Source organism: Manis pentadactyla, chromosome 3, assembly GCF_030020395.1.
Source record: "Manis pentadactyla isolate mManPen7 chromosome 3, mManPen7.hap1, whole genome shotgun sequence".
Taxonomy (NCBI): Eukaryota; Metazoa; Chordata; class Mammalia; order Pholidota; family Manidae; genus Manis; species Manis pentadactyla.
This window is the reverse complement of record NC_080021.1, coordinates 126,221,357-126,242,077: the sequence shown is the minus strand read 5'-3', so window position 1 is coordinate 126,242,077 and position 20,721 is coordinate 126,221,357. Positions and strand designations below refer to the sequence as shown.

At 41.6% G+C, this 20,721-nt stretch overlaps 2 long non-coding RNA genes across 5 annotated transcripts in view; one reads left to right on the top strand and one right to left on the bottom strand.

Annotated features, from left to right (window-relative positions):
• LOC130682940 (uncharacterized) overlaps nucleotides 1-6,408 on the top strand; it is a 59,293-nt gene extending 52,885 nt beyond the window's left edge. The window contains exons 3-4 of one of the 2 annotated variants that reach the window (XR_008996407.1): nucleotides 5,277-5,799; nucleotides 5,919-6,408. This is a non-coding gene — a long non-coding RNA (uncharacterized LOC130682940). Of the gene's footprint in view, nucleotides 1-5,276 lie in introns of both variants that reach the window. The other variant, XR_008996408.1, reaches the window with a different exon arrangement.
• The window catches only part of LOC130682941 (uncharacterized), a 68,939-nt gene that overhangs the window by 47,641 nt on the left and 577 nt on the right, over nucleotides 1-20,721 (bottom strand). The gene's annotated exons all lie outside the window — the stretch shown is intronic.

Here is a 20,721-nt window from a genome sequence, read left to right as displayed (position 1 = left end):
TCTTTCCATCTGTACACTTTTTATCTTTATCCACTAATGTGTAAAAGTGCTTTATAGATAAGGAAATTAACTCTGTGTCATGTATATGTGACCACCTGTGGGGTAACTCTCTCTCTTCCTTAAAGCATCCCATAGGTTATCTCCCAGCTCCCCCAAGCGATGCTGAAGGGTGTCTCTGTCCAGCCTAAGTCCCTCTCTCCTCACTAACCCTCTTGATAATCCCCTTTCTCCTAGATAATATTTTCCAGTATCTCAATGAAAAGAGACCCTATAATGCCAGCTGCTATATGTGGAATTAATGGGGTTAATACATAAATCAAGTACTATAGGAATCAGATGTACAAATACATATGACCTGATTGTTTCTCCTACAACTCCTATAACAGAAGACAAAACAGTTCCTACTACTCGTGACCTCACATGGTTTCGGTGTCCTTGAGGAGCATCACGCCCTAGGGCTGGATTCAAGGTCAGATAATGACTGTGTTGGTCATGTGTTGAACCCCCTACTCAGAATTCTTTGGATGTTTGGGTTCATTAGCTCGATAAATATGAGGAGTGCCTTTTCGGCATCATTCTTGCACTATTACGCCTTGAGTCCCCTGGCTGCCCTTTCAGATCTTCGATATCTCATCATGTCTCCTCCCTTATCTGAGATACAGAGGCAGGGAGGGGACCGACAAGCGGCACCCAAACAGGGACCCTTGAAACTCAGAGCAGGGAAGCTCCTAAGATCGATGACCCGGTAAGACTCCCAGGAAAGCATACGTAGGGATAGGATCGAGACGTCAGGGACACTATAATGGGCCAACATGAAACTAAAGCAGATAAACCAGAGGATTACTTAAAATTACTCTGCGCCCTCGTGAAAACTTCTAAAAAAGACTTTGCTCAACTTCATAAATATATTTAAAAACATTGTTACTGTTTGCCGCCACAAGGAACCCTCAGACAAGCTGATTGGAGTAATGTATTAAGAGATTTCAAAAAGGCTCACAGAGAAACATTATCCCTGTACCTGTTTGGGTAGATCAATGTCCCCTCAATAAAGAAAAACTGGCAGCCTTACACACATAGTTCAAGAACAGCTTCAGCTAAATAGATTAGAATTTTCCATAAGCCTGTGGAATTCCCCTGTATTCATTTAAAAAAAAAATCCAGAAAATGGAGACTCTTACATTACTTACAACAAATTAATGCAGTCCTTAAACCTATGGGTCCTTTACAAGAAGGCCTCGCTTCTCCAGCTATGATTCTGTAAGACTGGGACATGGTTATCATTGATCTTAAAGATTGTTTTGTTTTGTTTTTTTTCAATTCCTTTAGCTATGGCAGATAGGGAAACCTTTGCTTCTACTGTACCCTTCTTAAATTTACAAGCTCCTTCAGAAGGATTCCAATAGAAAGTACTTCCTCAAGGAATGTTAAACAGCCCTACAATTTGTCAAAATTATGTGCACAGGGCTCTCTTGTTCCCTCCTGGGGTGAGCCAGGAGCTGTCTGTCCTCTCACTGTATCTCTAAATAGAAGTCTCCCCTTAGCTCTCCTACCTTGACTGTTTGCTTAGTTCATTTATCACCTCCGCAAACAAGAACCCTGGCATCATCTTTGGGGGCTCGTCCAGGATAACCGGAGGTGAGTATCAGCACCTGAGCCTGCCTTTTCTCTCACTGTCCTCATAGAAGGAAGCTGTCTATGGCTCACAGCATCAGGCGCTCGTCAGCCACTTAAATGGGACTAGCCGGGCTGCCGATCTCAAAGTCCCGAGTGACAGGTTCCCCGGTGTCTCCCTCAGTGGATCCCCCATCTCCCCTGGGAGCCGGGAAAGTCACCTGAGTGGAGGCCAGGATTCCCCTTCAGAGGCGTCTCCCTGGATGCGAGGGACTGAGGAAGGCCCTGGGCAACTGTGAGAGTCTAGGCTGAGGCTGCACTTCAGCGGCTTCTCAAAGGCCCGCGTGTCTGGAATCAGACCCCCACAGCCAGACAGGGTATCCATGAGGAGTGTCTCTCTGTCTCTGTCTCTGACTTCCAGCCTGCTTCCTCAGGCCACCCTGGCCTCTGGGTGAGGCAGGGGGCGTCCCTAACACTCTTCTAACTTCATCAGTGTCACGGAACCTGATGCCCACCACTGCAAGGGAAGAAACTGCTCTTATTCCTGACTAAATGCTGTACTTTTTATCTCATAAAATGTGTCTGAGTAGCTATTAGTCACTTAAAAGACAGTTAATGTCAGCTACCAGTCTTAAGTCTCTGATTTGAAAAGCTTGGCACCTGAGGGAAGTATACAGTATAATAAGATTATGCAGCTAAATATATGTTCATTATTATTTCCAAAAATTGGGAGATTTTTAAGCTAGACTCCCTGAAATGGAAGAAATTTATCTTCTGCAATACAGCCTGGCTTTAAATGACTGGTGCTAGAATTGTACTTGCATACCATTTCCAACCCCCTGGACACACACGGTCCCTATTAGTACAGAGCCTTTACTGGCCCTTTTAGTCTGGGGCCATCTAAACCTTAACCCAGTGATGTAAACTGCTCACCCTTAGTGTGTATTCTTGAAAACTGAGATACTTTTAGTCAAATAAGCTAAAAGGAAAGAAGGCAATTGGATATCAGTAACTCAAATCTCTGTATCAGTTTATCTGTGTATATGTTCTTTTATGAAAAGTGTTGCTAACTGTAGTAATTATGTCTCAATCTGTATGCTTATGTGTGTAAATGAAAAATATTTTTCTACCTCCGGATGGTATTAATAAAAATTAATTTAAAGACAAGTGCTTGTAAAAATTGGACATTCTAAAACTTCCAGAAAATTCTAATAAAAGATACTAAGCATTAATGCTAATTTAAGTTAGACTGAAATGGACATGTCCTTATGCTTATCAGCTGCCTAAGTTTACCTAAAGTCATTGAAGTTGATGTTATCTGTTAAATATTTCAAGAAAAAATGCTTAAAGAGAGGCTTGACTTTGTCTTTTGGTAAAAGTTTTGTGAGCATACTTGTTAGGAATAAGTAAACTAAATAAGTGTAGCAAGTAAACATCTTAATAATAGTGTGTTAATGTATTACAGTGTGTTATAGTGTGTATACCTACAAACAGCCTGAGAATCTTTGTGGTAACCTAAAACCTTAATGTTTTGCTAAGTAGACATATTTTGTGCTTAGATTATGCTGTAAAACACATGGTTCCAGGAATTATAAAGTGTGTTCATAAATTTGTTAATCTAAAGAATTCTAGTGCAATGGTTTACAATAGCCCACTTCTCAGTGTTCACTGAAAATTAAAGTTCCTAATGGTTTTCAGGTCTAATTAAAGCTACTTAAAGTAATAAAGAAAACATCTCTACTTGCTAAAAAAAGATGTGTGTTTTAATAAGAGAAGGTGTAAGGAATGAAAATTCATTTTGTTGAGGGTAAAAGGTAAATCCTAAAGTACAGCTGTTTATTTAGAGAGAACACCGAATTTAAAAGGAAAGTTGTAGAAAGTTTGTGGAAAATTGATATAGTCATGCTATATGAAATTAAAGCAAATAAGTCTTGATATCAAGTACATAGCAAAACTAGAAATTTTTGTTTGTTAAAGGAACAAAGATTTATTAGTCAACCATTAATGTTGAAAGATTACAAAGGGTTTTCTAATTGTTTTATCAAAACAGTTTCTCATCCTTAGAGTCTCAGTGAGTTGTCTGAGTATTTAAGAAAATGAGATCTTAATATTAAAAAGACTAAAAGCTAAGCTTTGCTAACAACTGTGTAATCTTCTGTATTTGCCTTTAAATCTTTTATTGTCATTCTGGTTAAATAGATAAGTACTGTTTCATAGTGACTTATGATTCTATTTAGGCTATTTAGGCAAGTGCCTTAAAAATTTTCTGACAGCTTCCCAAAACCAAATTCAAAAAGGTGCTTTTTACCTCTAGTTCACTCTGGTATTTTCCAGAGGGCCCCTGGAACACGTCAGAGGAATTTTTTCTCCTCATCGGGGAAAATATTTGGCTAATTTGGCTTATTTATCTGATATATATTTACCTGGAAAGCACTGTCAAAGGGAATGATGCCAAACTTTGTTACTGAATGTTTTATGTTACAGAAATATCCAAATTTTCTTATGTCAACTGTCTTATAGTAAGCTCTCATCAGATCTTTAACCATTGTCATTTATAAGTCTTTTGTCATTTATAGTCACTCTCTTATTACTCCTAAACTAGTAAAGAACTGGATTTCAGCAGAACAAGTATTGTTTACATAAGATTAAATAAACTAGGGAAATGATTTTGTGGCTTTTTGTTTCAAATGTTGCTGATTAAGTGTTTTAAGCTTTTTCTCTTAAGCTGACAACAGTTTAGTAAATGACAATGCCTTTAAAAGCAGAATTGAAACACTTGTCTTTTTCTCTACCTGACCCCTCCAGAATTTAAAAGCTTTCAGTATTTTTATATTTTATGGCAGTATGTTTATTTGCATAAGCTCAGTAAGAATCTGCTTTCCTTATAACAAGACCAATTAAAAACACTGGTTATGTTATCAAGGCTTTGACTGGAATGTCATACCTGAGAGACACGTGCATAAACTCAGATATGAACAGTTTAAGGAACTAAGGTTGACTTTTTATAGCCAACAAAGCCCCTTGGAAGAACTGGCCTGGTACCTTGCTCACAGGGTTCCCAGCAGCCTTACCAGGTGAGTAAGGAAGGTCGATTCCTGGCAGGTGCAGGAATCTCAAAATGTCTCGGAGACCTCAAGAAGACAGGAATTCACCCAAATATACAAGTACTGCAGGCAAAACCTGATCGCAAGTCTGGCTTGGCTTTCTGGCCTCAAGAGGCCTTCAAAAGTCCAATCTGAAATTCCTTATAAAAAGTTCCAGCAAAGCACATTTAAAAGATCCTAAGTAATCAATTGCTCTTCTTGCTGCACTTATGCAAACAGTCAAGCCAATTGTTAATTATTTTCTTAAACTAGTTACTTCTAATAAAAATAAAGGTGATTTTAGAGAAGAGAATTGTTTCAATAATGCAGCCTTATCTATACTAAACCCTAATAGTCATTGGGACATAAACTAGATCCAAAATTCTAGCTTCTTCAAAATATCTGGCTATGATTTTCCAGATGTTTTAGTTTTCTATCATTTCAATTAAAGTTTTACTATTTTTAGTTCTCATATTCAACCATGCATTCTTAATCTCATCAAGTTTGTCCTTCCAGAATGGAAAATCCAACTCCAGACATTGCTACTTAACCTAATAACACAATATGTTCTATCTTGCCTAGAAGCCACAAAACTGCAAATAGTAATAGAAATGGAGCCTGGAATAGAAGCGCCAATCTTCCAAGGCCCTCTCAACTGACCTTTATGGGCCCCCTCTCAGCATGAAGCAGCCAGAGCGGTCGTCACCCCCTTTCCCTAGCAGCAGCTAGGGTCTCTATCTGTAGAGGGGGGAATGAGACAGGGACCTTGAGCTTAGACAGAACAGGGTGAGGGCCTCCAGAAAAGGCAAGGCAGGATATTTGCAGTCAGAGCAATGTAACTGCATGCAAGGAAACCCCCTACCAAAACTCTGTGTTAAACATTCAGCTCTAGAGTCATTCTTCAGTGAGATCAGTTAAAGCTTAAAAGGCCAGGAGCAACTTGGCCTGGAATGTTTGAGTGTTCTGCAAATGAAGAAGGGTATCTCAGCACAACCTGTGACTTGACTGCAAACAGCCCTGGCAAACAGACAGCAACCCAGTCCACCCTAGGGGCAGGGCAGGTGGTGCAAGTCCACACCCTAAGCCCTTTCTTCAGGTTATTAAGGTATGTGTGGCATGGGATGCATCCTTCCTGCTCTAATAGATTATCCTGGAAATAGTCGTGAAAGATTTCTCCGAGCTCTGCCATCTGATTGTGATGACAACTTGAGGCTTTTGTTGCAGTTGCAGCTGCATTCATCCTGCTGGCTCATGGGCTTCTCGGTGGAATGCAAAAGAAACTGTCTAAGCTGGCCTGTGCATACAGCAAGACAATGAATTTGACTGCTTCCGTATTATCTGAACTCAGTCAAGAGCTAGAAGTGTGAGTTGCAGTGCTTCAGAATCGTGCTACTATGACTCTCTGCTGTTAAAAGGACATACGGGGTGTGAACAATTTGCAGGAATGTGCTGTTTTAATTTGTCAGACTTCTCTCAAACCATTCAGAATCAACTAGACAATATTCATAATATTAGTAATCAGTTTTCACAAATGCCTGGGTTACTTAACTGGTTTTCTTGGTTTCATTGGATATGGCCCTTAATTGTGGGTCTGCTTTTGTTATGTATCTGTATTCCTGTTCTGTTAATGTGTGTATGTAATTTAATTGATAGTTTGTTAAAACCCATGCAGGTTTATGCTACTCTACAAGAAGTTATGTCATAGAAATAATCTTCTCACATTTTTCTTCCATTTGCTACTTCTATAACTTTTCTTCTCCCTTCCTGAATACAACTCTTTTTCTAGAATTTTTGTCTCATAGATAGAATTGTAGTGCATCAAAGCCTTTCCAGCTAATGAGGATACCTCAAGACAAGTGCTGGGCATAGTAGCCATGAAGCATAACTTCAAAAAGGCAGAAAGCTAACCTTTTCAAAGAATACTACTTCTCTCTCACTTACTCACTTCACATCTCCCTGTATGGCCCTGGAAGATGGCTGGTTAGCCAGAGACGGGTAAGAATCCTCAAGGGAGGAATGACCTAAGACAGGCACAGTCGCAGAGGGGCCATCAGGTGAGAAATTGGGAGTCAACAGAGGTGAGGCTTAGAACCTCAGCCCCCCAGTTTGGAGAAAAAGCTTCTCTACCCAGGGCTGTTTTGTTGCCCTTGCCTAGCTCAGGTCAAAACTCCCTCTATAAGCATAGACCTGATCACCTGCAATTACCTTCTATTTGCACTAAATCTATTTTCTGTCTATTTCACATCATGTAAATTTAAGAAGCAGACTTTTATTTCATACTGCAGAATTTGGAGAAGTAAACTATATTAAAAGCCTTCTGTTAGAAACTATCTGCTTGCTATATTCTTTATTATATCTACTACTTAAAAGAAAAGGGGGAAATGTGGGATTAATGGGATTAATACATAAATCAAGTAATATAGGAGATGTACAAATACATATGACCTGACTGTTTCTCCTACAATTCCTAATGCATGATCAATAACAGAATGAGTAAAGACAAAACAGTTCCTACAACTCATGACCTCACATGGTTTCGGTGTCCCTGAGGAGCGCCATGCCATATGTCTGGACTCAACGTCAGATAATGATTGTGTGTTGACCATGTGTTGAACCCCCTACTCAGAATTCTTTGGATGTTTGGGTTCATTTGCTCAATAAATATGAGGAGTGCCTTTTCGGCATCACTCTTGCGCTGTTATGCCTTGAGTCCCCTGGCTGCCCTTTCAGATCTTCATATCTCATGGTGTCTCCCCCCTTATCTGCGATAGAGAGGCAGGGAGGGGACCAACACTACACGCCACTTAGGGTATGTAAGCAGCCTTCTAACTCACAGAGGGCTAATTCTGCAGCTTCCGGAGTCCCCACCCTTCCCCAGATCTGGGGAAGGCCCTGACCCTCTAGGAGGTACTTTACCCTAGACCAATTCCCCACCAGGGGCTCCCAAATTGGAAGTCCCACAGATGGGGGGACAGTAACAGGTGAAGCTGCATCCTCTGCCACTGCATCCACTGGGTCCACCCCAATATCCACAGAGGGGGTTCCAGGCATCTCCCCACCATCTCTAGGGACAGCCCTCTCAAAAGTCTCACCAATTTGGACAGATTTTGTGTTCAGAGGTCCTGCCAACTACCGCCAATTGTTAACTCTGAGAAGAGGAAATCCCAGCCCAAAATACCTCTAAAACCAAAATCAGTCAAAGGGAAAAATAAAGTTTAAAATCCGTTTACTGCTTACAAACTGTGGTCTGGAGCCATTTCTCTCTACTGCTCTGGCAGAAACAAGCAAGACTTCCCCTCAACCTCTCAGGTTCAGATAAGCCCTGGGTCACCCAGGTAAATTACCTACTGATGAACTACTCTCCACCCCTTTAGGAACGCCTGTTGATATGCAGATGCACTAAAGCCATGTGAGATTCTGGAAATCCTTCCATTTTACCCACAGGTCACCCCTCCAGAAATCTCACCTTACAATCTACTCGCTCCCCCTCTTCCGCAATGGCCCCTGGGCAAGAAAACTGGGGCACTGTGGCTAGACTGATGACATAAAATAGCAACAGTGATAAAATCATGATAATCCTCAAGCCAGAGGATTCAGCTGTGTTCAAAGTCCTCTGCAGATTAAGTCCACAGTTCGCCCATTCCACAGGCAGGCGGTAGCAATTACTATGTGGCAGCTGCAGCCAGGGAGCGTATCCAGTCCACAAGGACTGAAGAAAATGAACCTAAGGGTGATAAGATACATGTTTTAATGACACCAGCATAGGCAAATCTTGTCCATCAGGTAGGATGCAAGCAAGAGAGTGGTCCTGTGGTAGAACAGTGGCAGGAATGAGATATCATCCTGGTCTAGTATACCAGACTTTCACACCCCTCCCTGTGGGTGTTACAGATGGGTCAATATATACGGCTACAGGAGGTACATGCACTGGCCATAAAGAAAAAACAAAACTTCCCCGAAAGATGCTCTTACCTCCTGGATGTTTTGGGTACACTACTGTGACCTTTCAGGGCCACTCTGCTGTTACTCCAGGAATACACATGAGGCCAGCTTTCAGGCCTTTTCCATTAGGTGCCAGAGGACCAGCTATCCCTGGCCCATGTGCTGAAATGTCCAGGACCATGTCCATTCAACATGGTTTGAATATCTCCAGGGTTTAATGAAGTTGAGGCTGGTAGCAGGATGTTGCTCTGCTGGCCATATCATGACTTCAAAAACTCTTCTTTGGTTTGCACATACAGCTGTATAGGAGAGGTAGCAAGGTGTGTAGCAAGGTGTGTGAGCATACCCACAGGGCTCAAAGCTCCTTTTTGTGGCTTCTCATTCAAATTCTGTAGCACTGTCCATAAGCACACTGACCAGCCCCATAGACTACTGGTGTCCAACTTCTTGCCAGATTTCAACAAACCATTGTACCTCTCTTTCATGCCTGCCCCAGTAGGGTTGGTTATATGGTACATGAAACTTCCACTTTATTCCTAATTGCTGCACCCATCCTTGTAACGCAGGTCCAGTAAGGTCGGTGCCTTGATCGCTCTCAATCACCTGTGGCTGGCCATAGGCTGCAAAGAGATGCTCTAGGCCCCTGCTGGTGGTTTGCTGATCTGCACAAAATGCAAGAAAAGCAACCAATAGTCCAGTAGCCATGTCCACACAAGCCACAGAATACCGATATCCTTCTGATATGGGCAGAGGCCCAATATAGTCTAGTCTATCTGCCAGCTTATAAGAGGTATCAGTCCCCTCATTATTGTCCCATGTTCCAGCAGGACTCAGTGTAAGTCCCTCTTAGAGCATGCAAAGCACTCCTTCCGGGCCTGGCTGACTTCTTCAAAGGTCAATGACAAGCCCCATCAACGGGCTACAGCCCACGTTGTCTTTTGCCTTGTGTGCAACAAACACTGATGTAGCCATTGGGCCACATCAGAGGCAGGCTTTCCTTCTAGCCAGCACACCTGGGTCACTGTGTCTGCTTCATCATTCGCTGGGGATGCCAAAGGCAAATGGCCAGTCACATGACATATGGTGCAGTCTTAGTCTGACCAGTGGCCACTAGGTCTTGCCACAACACTTGCCCCCAAAGGGGCTGGTGACCAACCATCCAGTTGGCGTAGTACCACGTCAGTAGCCACAGGGTCAGGCCATGACAGACAGCCCAGCTGACAATGCAGACAAGTATAGGGGAAGGCTACTGGGTGATCATGAGCCATACTGCCCACAAGTCAGCCCACTGGCTGCTCTTCCCCTCGCCATCCTCCATCCACATTGTCTCAGTCTTAGGATGGAACAGCCCTCCACTTTGGGGAAGGCCCATGACTGGAGCAGTCTGTATACCAAGCATCTTCAGGTACAGGGGCTTTTCCCTCCTGATAAGGACTCTCAGCTACCAATGGCTCAAAAGCAAGTTCTTCCTGCTTTCCACGGTATAGATCACTGGCCCCAATAAGCACTGGGGTCCTCCACTTAAGGGGCTAGTAGAGAGGGCACTATGCTGCTGTAAATATGCACCCCATTTGGCCAGCATAGGCATCTGTGTCATGCCACTCTGTGGCCTTTGTGTCCCGTCTTGCACACACCCCGCAATGGGATAGGTGGTTATTACCTTTGTCGGAGCTGTTCTGGTGATAGGTTCCATAGCCAGTAAGGTGTGGTACACAGCAGGCAGTTGCTTTTCTTTCAAGGTGTACCGGGCCTCTGCTCCTTTCCATAGTTGTGACCAGAATCCAGTAGGTTGGCGTGTCTGTTCAAGCCACTGCCAAAGGCCCCATCCATAACCATCTTTGGTTACATGAACATCTAGCTCACGGGGCTTTGATGAGTCCATTACAATCAAGGCTTGCACAGCCTTGACTGTCACTTGGCAGCAGTAAAAGCAGCTGCACATGTGTCATCCCTGTCCCACCTGATGCCCTTTTGTACCAACAGATGTAAGGGCTTCAGAATTTTTGCCAAGTGTGGGATAAACACTCTCCAGTGGCCCCAAAGACCCAAACATTCTTGTAATACTGCCACAGTGGTAAGGGAAAGCCTGGACCTTGCCTATGACAAGGCAAACTGTTCCTGGCTTTCCTGTGCTATGTCTATAGAGAAGAAAGCATTAGCAAGGTCTACTACATAATGATAGGTTCCCAGCTCATGGCTGAGGGTGTCCAGAATGGCTGCTATAGAGGGGACAGCAGCATGCACAGGGGGTGTGACTTTATTCAATTCCCTGTAGTCCACAGTCATACACTAGGAGCCATTTGACTTTTTCTCTGGCCACACTGGGTAATTAAAAGGACTATGAGTGGGTTTTATGATGCTCATGCTCTCCAACTCCTGTAGGGTTTCTCCTATTTCCTTGTGCTCCTGAGGCAATTTACACTGCTTAGCATTTGTCACCCGCTGAGGTACAGGCAGAGCTACAGGTGGTTGCGTAGCATGTCCCCTCAGAACTGCCTTCACCACACATACCCTCAGTCTGAACTCACCTGCAGTGGTCTATATCCACAGGCCCTGCAGGATATCTACTCCCAAAATACATTCAGGGATGGGACAAATGTACACGGTATACTCCTTCAGAGGTAAATGCCCTATCACCAATGGGATTGGGGCTTTCTTCACTCTAACTGCATTATCCCCATAGCCATCTATCACAGCAGGGGTCCCAGGAAAAATCTCAGGGTTGCCATAAATCAGAGAACACTCAGCTCCTGTGTCCACCAGTGCCAGGACACACTGTACATTCACAGGGGACCAATGAATTGCTAATTCTACATGTGGCCTCCAGTCCCCACCATGTCCCACAAGGTGGGGAACTTGACCGACCCCACACTCCCAGTTGAACCACAATGCCCAATCGTCCTCCTGTGGGGGTTAGAGCCCAGATGAATCCTGAGTATGGTCCCCACGAAGTTTTGCAGGGACACAGGCGGGTCATGAGGCCTTGACTCCGGTTTCTGTGCCCTGGACCTCAGCGGCTGGAACTGCTGCTATGGTTTTAATTGGAACCACAATTCTAAGAAGATCCTGTTGACTGCCCAACAAGATTCTATTGAGCTGCCCATCAAGTTTTTCTTTCACTACCCGGCTGCCTGCTTTGCTCCCAAGGTGGGCTGAGTTATTGTCTGTTTGTTAAAGAGTATGTTAAGAAACTTACTTTTTAACTAATTGGGCTTTAATGCAATCTTATCTTCAGACCTTCCTGTTTTTACTATGTTGTCTTGGGCTTGCTTGTTAACTTGTCCAGGTTGCAGATGACCTGAATAGGGGTGGAGGAGGGAAAGCAGCACCTGGGTAAAGTCAGAAAAACAAGCTGGGCCCCCCAGCAGGCCAAAGCAAATCCCACAATGGATACTCATGCTTTGTGTTTTCTGGAGGCCCTCATCCTACCCTGTCTAAGCCAACAGTCCCTGTCTCATTTCTCCCCCTGCACATGGAGACCCTAGCTGCTTCTAGGGAAAGGGGGTAATGACCGAGAGGGGGCGCAGTAAAGCGTGCAGTCAGGTCTCCTTCACTGGTTGTCGAGAGGCCTCAGGAGATGGACATTTTCATCCTGGGTTTCATTTCCACCATTTGCAGTATTATGGCATTAAGAGCATTTAGAAACTAGCTGCATATTGTAGTAGTCCATGGGACTTCTGGGCCTGACATAGCTTGAACTTGCTTTCAGTGGTGCTGGAGTGAATCAGAAACATTTTGTGAATATTCTGCACAACACTCAACTTTAATTATAGCACAGGTTCCACCCTGTGCTGCTGTTAAGATGTCTAGTGCCATATTATGTCATATAACTGCTTGGTGCATTAGTTTAACTTCAGTATTAAGGCCATTTGAGTAAAACTGGTTAAGGATTTTATATACCAAATTACATATTCTAAAACAAGAGATGGTATAAAAATGGAGGCTAGGTGATCATATCAGTGAAAAACACTCCTAGTCCATTGATATTGGAGGCTTCCGAAGTTTGCAGGGTGTGGGATGTTCTTAACCCAACATCCTTGCAACCAAGGAAATCCCAGAGTGCACTTCCCTATCCACCCTGGAGGGAGCCATGGCCAGAGATTAGTTCCACACAGACAGTGAGTGCTGTTTGGGGCTGGACAACGGATACCATGGTGGATTGTCTAATCTGTGTCAAGCCAATCTGTAGCCTGTAAAGTTATAATATGTAAACAGTGGTCTTTGGGAAGCCAGTTTAAATATTGGGTGAAGCTTGGGCGATGGTTGTTAGAATGGTTTCTTTGCTCCCAGCAGAGGGGAGCCTTTTGACTTAAGCATCCTGCCATTGGAGTAACCCAAATGCACTCATCCTGGATTTGAAAAAATTGCTTTCATATCTGTGATTATTTGCATGGAGAATTAGCACATTGGAAGCATTTTGCAGTTGGGGTAGAGCTGTAATGGTAGCTAAATTCTTTGAAACATCATAGGAGAAGGGAAATTTATGCCCATAAACTTATTGAGACTTTAGGCATGAGAAACTGCTTTGATAAAACAACTAGAAAACACTTTGCAATTTTTCAACATTAAGAACAGACTAATACAAAAGATGGCGGCGTGAGAGACGAGACAGAGGCTTCCTCCTAAAACTGCATATAATACGAAAATATAATTAGTACAACTAATCCTGAAAGAGCAATAGCAAAGAGGGCTGAGCCAGACTGCATACACTCGAAGAAAAGAGCAGACCTCATGGAACAGGGTAACTAACTACCAAAGCGGTGGCCCAGTGGAACCCAAACCCTTCCCCCACCCCAGCTCAATGGCAGGAGGAAGAGAAACAGAGTGGGGAGGGAGTGGAGGCCTGGGATTGCTGAACACCTAACTCTGGAGATCTGCTCTGAGAGCACAAACCTACATTTCATGGTGCTTTCATGATACTCTTGTGATTAGGGGATTGGAAAGCTAAAACAGGCAGAATTCCTGGAGAGACTGAGATCCCAGCTGCTTGTGGAAAGCAGGGATCCATATCCGGCTGCCCTGGGACAAAAGAGAGGCAGGCAGTCTGACAGACATCCTAACAAGGAAGCCCTTAGCAAGAGGGCTGCTAAAGGGCAAGGACTGCACAGAGAGCTTACTGCTCAGGAGAAAGGACAGGTAGACAAAATTGTCTGGGTGCACTCTGCCCAGTAGTTTGGGAGCTTTTACGATTTCCAGGTGCTCCAGCTCCCTGTCTGGCTACAGAGCTCCAAGAACCCCTTCTGTGACAGGCAGCCTACTGCGCCTTTCTCCTGGCCAGCCACACCTGGCTCATAAACTGGCAAACCCTACCCTGGCATTAGGCCAGCCACAGTGAATATCTGTCTACAGCAACTACAAATGCTAGCTAGGCACAGATGCTTATACCTGTGTGCTTGGCCCACTGGTTCAGGAGTGGAGACAGGCATAGAGGCCAGGACGCAGGAAACATCTCTTTCCCTTCCCCAGGCACCAATACCACTCCCCTGTGACCCCCGACATTGCTCCAGGGGCTGAGCAGGTCCAGAGAGCACAGGTTATGGACACTAGAGGGCGCCATATACAAATATGAAACACCAAAGGAACCTGGTTCAGAGTAAAATTAATATAACTCCAGAGAAAGATGACATGGACCTCACGACTCTTCCTGAAAGGGAGTTCAAAATAAAAATTATTAACATGCTCATGGAGGTATGGAAAGATATTCAAGAGCTCAGTAATAAATTACAGTCGGACATCCAATCGTTGGAGAGCACGATGGAGGGTATTAAAAGCAGATGAGATACGGTGGAGGAGATGATAAATGAAACAGAAAATAGAGAAGAGGACTACAAAGAAGCTGACACACAGAAAGAAAAAGAATCTCTAAGAATGAAAGAATATTGAGAGAACTGTGTGACCAATCGAAACAGAACAATATTCGCATTATATGGGTACCAGAAGAAGAAGAGAAAGAGAAAGGGTACAAAAGTGTCTCTGAGGAGGCAATTGCTGAAAAGTTCCCCAAGTTGGGGAAGGAGATAGTCTCTCAGAACACAGAGATTCACATATCTCCCAACACAAGGGACCCAAGGAAGGCAACACCAAGACATATAGTAATTAAAATGGCAAAGATCAAGGATAAGGACAGACTTTTAAAAGCAGCCAGAGAGACAAATAAGATCACATACAAAGGAAAGCCCATTAGGCTAACATCAGACTTCTCAGCAGAAACCTTACAGCCCAGAAGGGAGTGGCATGATGTATGTAATGCAATGAAGCAGGAGGACCTCAGACCAAGATTACTTTATCCAGCAAGATTACCATTTAAATTTGGAAGGATTAAACAATTTTCAGATAAGCAAAAGCTGAGAGAATTTACATCCCACAAATCATCTCTACAGTGTATTTTGGAGGGACTGCTATAGATGGAAGTGTTCCTAAGGCTAAATACCTGTCACCAGAGGTAGTAAAACCACAGTAAAGAAAATAGAACAGCTAATTCCTAAGGAAATGCACAATTAAAGTAACTACCCCCAAAGTCAATCAAGGGATAGACAAAGTGTACAGAATATAATACCTAATATATAAAGAATGCAGGAGGAAGAAAAAGGAGAAAAAGAAAAGAACCTTTAGATTGTGTTTGTAATAGCATATTAAGTTAGACTCTTAGATAGTAAGGAAGTTAACCTTGAACCTTTGGTAACCATGAATCTAAAGTCCACAATGGCAATAAGTACATATCTATTGATAATCACCCTAAATGTAAATGGACTTAATGCACCAATCAAAAGACACAGAGTCACTGAATGGATAAAAAAACAAGACCCATCTATATGCTGCCTACAAGAGACTCACTTTAAACCCAAAGACATACACAGACTAAAAGTGAAGGGATGGAAATACATATTTCATGTAACTAATAGAAAAAAGCAGGAGTTGCAGTACTTGTATCAAACAAAACATACTTCAAAACAAAGAAAGTTACAGGAGACAAAGAAAGACATTACATAAAAATAAAGGGGTCAATCCAACAAGATGATATAACCATTATAAATATTTCCACTCCCAACACAGGAGCACCTACATATGTGATACAAATACTAACAGAATTAAAAGGGGAAATAGAATACAATGCATACATTCTAGGAGACTTCAACACTCCACTCACACTGAAGGACAGATCAAACGGACAGAAAATAAGTAAGGAGACAGAGGCCCTGAACAACACATTAGAAGACATGGACCTAACAGACATCTACAGAACTCTACACCCAAAAGCAGCATAATACACATCCTTCTCAAGTGCACATGGAACATTTTCAAAAACAGATCATATACTAGGCCACAAAAAGAGCCTCAGTAAATTCAAACAGGTTGAAATTGTACCAACCAGTTTCTCAGACCACAAAGGTATGAAACTAAAAATGAATTACACAAAGAAAATGAAAAATCCCATAAAAACATGGAGGCTTCACAACATGCTCCTAAATAACCAATGCATCAATGACCAAATAAATAGAGAGATCAAATAATATATGGAGACAAATGACAATAATAATTCAATACTGCAAAATCTGTGGGATGCAGCCAAGGCCATGCTAAGAGGAAAGTATATTGCAATACAGGCCTACCTCAGGAAAGAAGAACAATCCCATATGAGCCCTCCAAACTTACAATTAATGAAATTAGAAAAAGAAGAACAAATGAGACCCAAAGTCAGTAGAAGGAGGGACATAATAAAGATTAGAACAGAAATAAATAAAATCAAGAAGAATAAAACAATAGAAAGAATCAATGAAAGCAAGAGCTGGTTCTTCAAGAAAATAAGCAAAATAGATAAACCCCTAGCCAGACTTATCAAGAAAAAAAGAGTCTACACATATAAACAGAATCAGAAATGAGAAAGGAAAAATCACTACATACACCATAGAAATACAAAAATTATGAGAGAATACTATGAGAAATTATATGCTAACAAACTGGATAACCTAGAAGAAATGGAAAACTCTCTAGAAAAATACAACCTTCCAAGGCAGACCAAGGAAGAAACAGAAAATCTAAACAGACCAGTTACCAGCAACAAAACTGAACTGGTAATTTAAAAACTACCAAAGAACAAACAAAATTCATGGACCAGAGGGCCTCATGGGTGGATTTTATCAAACATTTAGTAAAGACCTAATATCCATCCTCCTTAAAATTTTCCAAAGAGTAGAAAAAGAGGGAATACTTCCAAAGTCATTCTATGAGGCCAGCATCACTCCAATACCAAAATCAGGCAAAGACACCACAAAAAAAGAAAATTACAGACCAATATACTGGACGAACATACATGCAAAAATACTCAACAAAATTAGAAAATCGAATTCAAAAATACACCAAAAAGATAATCCATCATGATCAAGTAGGATTTATTCCAGGGATGCAAGGATGGTAGTACATTCGAAAATCCATCAACATCATTCACCACATCAACAAAAAGAAAGACAAAAACCACATGATCATCTCCATAGATGCTGAAAAAGCACCTGACAAAACTCAACATACAATCATAATAAAACTCTCAACAAAATGGATATAGAGGCCAAGTACCTCAACATAATAAAGGTCATATGTGACAAACCCACAGCCAACATCATACTTAACAGCAAGGAGCTGAAAGCTTTTCCTTTAACATCGGGAACAAGACAAGGATGCCCACTCTCCCCACTTCTATTCAACATAGTACTGGAGGTCCTAGCCATGGCAACAGACAACGCAATGAAATAAAAGGCATCCACATTGGCAAGGAAGAAGTTAAACTGTCCCTGTTTGCAGGTGACATGATATTGTACATAAAAAACCCTAAAGAATCCACTCCAAACTATTAGATCTAATATCTGAATTCAGCAAAGTTGCAGGATGCAAAATTAATACACAGAAATCTGTGGCATTGCTATACAATGAACTAGCAGACACACAAATCAGGAAAGCAATTCCACTCACAATTGCATCAAAAGGAGTAAAATACCTAGGAATAAACTTAACCAAGGAAGTGAAAGACCTATACTCTGAAAAGTACAAGACACTCGTGAGAGAAATTAAAGAAGATAACAATAAAAGGAAAAACATCCCATGCTCATGGATAGGAAGAATTAATATTGTCAAAATGGCCATCCTGCCCAAAGCAATCTATAGATTCAAAAAAATTCCTATTAAAATACCAACAGCATTCTTCAACGAACTACAGAAAATCTTTCTAAAATTAATATGTCACCACAAAAGATCTCCAATAGCCAAAGCAATCCTGAGAAGGAAGAATAAAGCTGGGAGCATTATACTCCCCAACTTCAAGCTCTACTACAATAAAGACAATTTGGTACCGGCACAAGAACAGACCTACAGACCAATGGAACAGACTAGAGAGCCCTGATATAAACCCAATCATATATGGTCAACTAATATATGATAAAGGAGCCACGGACATACAATGGGGAAATGACAGCCTCTTCAACAGCTAGTGTTGGCAAAACTGGACAGCTGCATGTAAGAGAATGAAACTGGATTATTGTTTAACCCTATACACAAAAGTAAACTTGAAATGGATTAAAGATTTGAATGTAAGTCATGAAACCATAATACTGTTACAACACAGGCAAACATGTCTTGAATATAAGCATGAGCAACTTATTCCTGAATGCATCTCCTCAAGCTAATGAAACAAAAGCAAAAATGAACTCATGGGAGTACATCAAACTATAAAGTTTCTGTATGGCAAAGGACACCATCAACAGAACAAAAAGGCATCCTACAGTATGGGAGAATATATTTGTAAATGACATATCCGAAAAGAGGTTAACATCCAAAATATATAAAGAACTTACACACCTCAACACCCAAAAAGCAAATAATCCAATTAAAAAATACGTGGAGGTTATGAAGAGACAGTTCTCCAAAGAAGAAATTCAGATGGCCAACAGACACATGAAAAGATGCTCCACATCACTAATCATCAGGGAAATGCAAATTTAAACCACACTGAGATATCACCTCACATAACTAAGGATGGCCAGCATTGAAAAGACTAAGAGCAACAAACGCTGGCGAGGATGCGGAGAAAGGGGAACCCTCCTACACTGCTGGTGGGAATGTAAGCTAGTTTAACCATGTGGAAAGCAATATGGAGGTTCCTCAAAAAACTAAAAATAGAAATACCATTTGACCCTGGAATCCCACTCCTTGGAATTTACCCAAAGAATACAACTTCTCAGATTCAAAAAGACATATGCACCCCTATGTTTATCACAACACTTTTTACAATAGCAAAGATATGGAAGCAACCTAAGTGCCCATCAATAGATGAATGGATAAAGAAGAGGTGGTACATATACACAATGGAATACTATTCAGCCATAATATACACAATGGAATACTATTCAGCCATAAGAATGAGACAAATCCTACCATTTGCAACAACATGGATGAAGCTGGAGGACATTATGCTCAGTGAAATAAGCCAGGCAGAGAAAGACAAGTGCCAAATGATTCCCCTCATTTGGGGAGTATAACAATGAAGCAAAACTGAAGGAACAAAATAGCAGCAGACTCAGAGACTCCAAGAAGGAAGTAGTGGTTACCAAAGGGGAGGGGTATGCAGGGTGGGTGGGGAGGGAGGGAGAAGGGGATTGAGGAGTATTATGTTTAGTACACATGGTGTGGGGGATCACGGGGAGAACAGTGTAGCACAGAGAAAGCAGAGTGGATCTGTGGCATCTTGCTGCACTGATGCACAGTGACTGAATTGGGGTATGGGTGAGGAGACTTGATAATATGGGTTAATGTAGTAACCACATTGTATTTTCATGTGAACCCTTCATAAGAGTGTATATCAATAATACCTTAATAAAAAATTAATTACAAAAAGAAAAGAGCAGACTAATAGTTTAAGAAAACTTTGTCCTTTCAACAAACAGAAAATTCTTATTTTTCTGTGTTCTTGATATCAACTCATTTGCTTTAATTTCACATAGTATGACCATATCAATTCTTCCACAAACTTTCTGCAACTTTCTTTTTTACATTCAGAGTTCTCCCTCTTTAAATAACCAGCTGTAACTTAGAACAAATTTACCTTCTTTCACCCTTAATAAAATGCATTTCCATTCCTTAGACCTTCTCTTATCAAAATACACATCTTTTTTAGCATGCAGAGATGTTTTCCTTATTCTTTTAACTACTTTTAATTAGAACTCAAAACCATTAGAAACTTTAGTTTTCAGTGAACACTGAGAAGTAAACTATTGTAAACTATAATACTAGCAGTCTTTAAATTGACAAATTTATGAACAGATTTTATAATTTCTGGAAACATGCTTTACAGCACAATTTTTCAATAGGCACAAAATATGTTTACTTAGCAAAACTTTAAGGTTTTAGGTTACCATAAACAGTTTCAAGCCGTACATAGGTATACACTCTGTAGTGCACTGTAACACACGATTATTAAGAAGTTCAGTTACTACACTAATTTAGTTCACTGGTTCTTAACAACCATGATAGATTACTTACAATAGCTTCACTGAACATGACAAAGCCAAGCCTCTCTTTAAGCGTTCTTTTCTTTTGAAAGATTTAAGCCAGGCTGTATTCCAGAAGATAAATTTGTCTTAGGGAATCTAGTTTAAAACCTCCCAATTTTTGAGAATAAACAGAACATCGCAAACAGCAGAATGCACATTCTTCTCAAGGACACACGCAACACTGTCCATGACAGGTGACATGTAAGGCCACAAACAAGACAGCAAATTTAAGAAAGCTGAAGTCATATCAAGTATCTTTTCCTCCCACGTTATGAAACTAGAAATTGTTAACAAGAAAAAACTGGAAAAAAACACAAACATGTGGAGGCCAAACAACATGCTACTGAATAACCGATGGATCAAGGAAGAAATCAAACGATATAAAAAAATACCTAGAGAACAATAAATGCAGCTTCCCATTTGGTTTCTTTTCTAACCTCACGCCCCGACAAACAAACCCCAACGGATCGCAATTCTGTCCCCTAGTTCCTGCCGCACGGTTCCAAGGCCCCGACTTCCCGAGGGCCTTTCCAGACTCAGATCTCCCG